This window comes from Myotis myotis, unplaced genomic scaffold (assembly GCF_014108235.1).
Source record: "Myotis myotis isolate mMyoMyo1 unplaced genomic scaffold, mMyoMyo1.p scaffold_m19_p_1, whole genome shotgun sequence".
NCBI classification, from domain to species: Eukaryota; Metazoa; Chordata; class Mammalia; order Chiroptera; family Vespertilionidae; genus Myotis; species Myotis myotis.
This window is the reverse complement of record NW_023416313.1, coordinates 220,902,467-220,906,135: the sequence shown is the minus strand read 5'-3', so window position 1 is coordinate 220,906,135 and position 3,669 is coordinate 220,902,467. Positions and strand designations below refer to the sequence as shown.

Below are 3,669 nucleotides of genomic sequence, written 5' to 3'. Positions count from 1 at the left end.
AATGAATGAATAAATGAATGAGTGAAAGATAGTGAGTGAATGAATGAGTGAGTTCACTTCACTGACATGTGCTTCCCCCATGTGGGTCACTGGGGATGAATGAATGAATGAGTGAGTGATAGATAGTGAGTGAATGAGAATCAGTGAGTAAATGAGTGAGTGAACATTCCATGCCAGGCTTGGTGCCCCAAGGGTGTGACACTGAGCCTGCCCCTGGATCCTGGCTCTCAGATTGGAGGAGAAGGCAAATCTATGAAGGTCGTAAAACCTTCCTTTTCTTCTTTATAAAGCGGAGCCATTGGTGCCTCTTTGAAGCGGGTCACGGTGCAGATTCAGTGAGCTGCCTGGCCTGTGGATGAGAGTGCCCAACTGCACTCAGCACCCAGAAACAACCACCGTCATTGTTTATTTTATTACTAGAGGCCCAGTGTACAAAATTCATGCATGGGAGGGGGGGTCCCTCAGCCTGGCCTGCACCCTCTCCAATCCAGGACCCCTCGGGGGATGTCCAACTGCCTCTAGCAATTTGGGACTGCTGGCTCCTAACCGCTCACCTTCGTGCCAGCCTGATGGCCCCTAACCACCTCTGCTTCACCCCACACCCGAGACCCAGGATTCCCTCCTCCAGCCAGTCACAGGCACCCAGGACCCGGGCTTCCCTCTCTCTGGCCGGCCACAGGCACCCAGGTCGCGTGGCCAGCGGGTCCAGGCAAGAGGACCCGGGCCGGCCTCGCTTAGGCCAGTGCTGGCAGCAGGTGCAAGCCAGGCCAGCACCAGCGGCAGATACGAGTGCCAGGTGGGACTGCGGCACGCGGGAGCAAAAAATTTTCAGTAACCACCAGAGGCTCACCCAATGATAGTGACTGGCGCCCCGCCTTGGTCTGGCGCCCCTGCTCACCTACTCCACCATCCCGTCTCGGCCGACACCACCATGTTCCACACTCTGCCACCTGCTGCCGACGCCCGCCAGGTCCCTGTGTGCCCCCTGGTGGTCAGCACACGTCATAGTGACAGTTGTTCCACCATTCGGTCTATTTGCACAATAGGGTTTTATATATATATATATATAGAGATAAGAAGAAGGCCCAGCCCATGTGGCTCAGTGGTTAAGATTTGACCAATGAACCAGGAGGTCACAGTTAGATTCCCAGTCAAGATACATGCCCCGGTTGTAGGCTCGATCCCCAGTGGGGGCGTGCAGGAGGCAGCCAATCCATGATTCCCTCTCATCACTGACATTTCTATCTTGCTCTCCCTCTCCCTTCCTCTATGAAGTCAATTAAAAATATATATATTTAAACAAATAAGAAAGAATAATGATAACAGCAAGGGCTTTGCAGCCAGACCCAGACCATACTGACCCTCGGCTCCCTGCATGAGGCCAGAGGGAGGTGCTGGACTCCCCACCCCACGCCTGGGGTGTCCATCTGCAGAATGGGAAGGAGGCAGAGCCCAGTGTGCCCAGGGAGAAGGGGCCCTCGCCCGCCTTCCCAGGAGGGTGTCGCCCTGTGCCGCTGACCAGTCGCCCTCTGGCTGGCATCCCCGTGTGACTCAGCTGGCAGGGACGCTGCTGCTTTCAGAACAGGGCGAGCCCAGGTGAGCAAGGGCTGAGCGGGAATGATGGACGGCGGGGCCGACCCGGGCCCTGACTCTCACTTTCTAGAAAGCCCTGGTTCCCGGTGCTAAGAGGACTTGGGGGCCTGGGTATTTCTGGCTCAGCTGGTCTGGAGGTGGCCGGCAGGGAGAGGCGAGGGCGTGAGCTTCCCGGCGGCTCCCACAGCTCGCCCGCCCTGCCAGCCTCAGGCTGTGGCAATTGGGCCATCGTGGCCTTTCTGGGAAACTGCCTGTCCGAGCCCGTGTCGTCCATGGGCAGGTATTTCTCATGTGGGTGGAAGTGGGTGTTGGCAGGAAGGAACTGGCCAGCAAGAGAGTCACGGGTTACAAAAGTCTGGGAGGTGTCTGAGAAATTGTCCAACTTGCTGAGGCCAAAGTTCAGGCGCAGAGAGGGCCTGGGAGCCGGAGACACCGGAGCCCGTGACCTGCCTGGTTCTCTGGTGAGGAAACAGGACAGAGGGGCGGGCAGTTGGGGGCACACTTGAGACTTGACCCCCATTTCCTTGATTTCAGGGCTCGTCTCAGTCTCCCCACCTGGCTCTCTAGCGGGCGTGGGTCCAGCCACCCTGAGCCCTGGGTGAACGCTCTGTGATTACAAGCCCAGCCCTGGTACCCCTCCTGGCATGTGGACTAACCTCCACCAGACGGTGGGCGTGGGAAAGAGGCCACTGGGTCGCGTGGCCAGCGGGCCCAGGCAAGAGGAGAGACGTGTGAGAGTCCCTGGAAATCACTAGCTGGCTAGGATCCCAGGGCGGATCTTCAGGACAAACACACTCGGGGGACCATGTCCTGCCTCCTCCGGCGGGGCCCCGCTCAGCCACGCCCAGGACCCACGCGGCTCCCAGAACCTCCCCCGGGCTCCGCGCCTCCCTGCTGGGCAGCACTCCTACGGAAAACACGCGGTCGTGGGAAACCTGGTTCGTTTTCAGTGGTCTTTTTCAAATGGGCCGGATACAGGGCCACCCAAAGCAGCATCCCGGGGCCAGTTTCCTTCGAGAAGCTTCCAAGCCCACATCTGCCACCGATGCAGGAGAGACGCACTTTCACACGGACACTCACTTTGGGTTGTGTCTACTCGTTGGGTTGTGTCTGCTCATCTCCAGAGACGGACCACCTGCCTCTCAGGGCAGGGACCACGCCTTAGTAATACTGGCTGCTCTTCAGCCCCGAGCACCAGGCATTGTCCGTGCATTAACTTTAATCCTCCCAAACCACCCTGCCGGAGAAAGATTATCATCCTGAGCACACAAATGAGAACCGGGGAGGGCTGCAGTGTTGAAACGACTTACCCAAGGTCACGGCTGGTGAATTACAGGACCAGCGGGACCTGAGTTTGCCCTTTCCCACAGCCTCAAGCCTCCTCTCTTCTCTTTCCAGCATCCCTGGGAGCGGCACCAGGCTCACACAGAGTAGGTGCTCACTGCTTGCTTGCAGAATAACTCAAGGACGGCCTAAATGGATAAAAGCCATTTGAAAACTGCTTTATTTGCATTTTCAAAGAAGACCACATCGGTGCTGCTGTGAGGAAGAACACAGACTGTGCATTCGTCTCCTGCGTTTTTTGAACTCAATGAGAACAACCTCTAAGTAATTTCTTGACTTTGGGATTATTCTTAGCACAACAAAAACATTTCAATTAAAGTTTCGTCCTAAGCCAACTTCTCTTTCTTAAGAGATGGGGCCCTAAGGTCCCTGGGCGTCTCTGATGCATGCGCAGGCCACTCTCAGCACACTCAGTCCTCACAGCAACCCTGCCAATGGGCATTGTCACCAGTGTCCAGAGGAAGAGCCTGAGGTTCAGAGTGGCTCTGAGTCACCCCTTGTCCCACGGGCCTTCCAAGCATGCGCTCCTCGGGACACCAGCGGAGCAGAGGCACCCAGAACAAGGTGAATCGAGAGAAAGAACCCAAAAGTCTAGGAAGAAGCTGTTCTGTGCTCAGCATTCATGAACATTCAGGTCATTTTTCAGATACAGTCTCCCTTGTGGTGTTAGCATTAACTGTGGGTTGGGTGGCAGGTGGAGGGTGGGCAGGAGACCTCAGGCTTCTCAGTGTT

The 3,669-nt window shown here is 56.5% G+C and overlaps 1 long non-coding RNA gene across 1 annotated transcript; it reads left to right on the top strand.

Moving 5' to 3' along the window:
* The first annotated feature begins 1,733 nt into the window (after window positions 1-1,733).
* LOC118664953 lies at window positions 1,734-3,267 on the top strand. The gene is made up of 2 exons (XR_004970471.1): window positions 1,734-2,054; window positions 2,128-3,267. It is a non-coding gene; the product is annotated as an uncharacterized LOC118664953 (long non-coding RNA).
* Window positions 3,268-3,669: the final 402 nt, after the last annotated feature.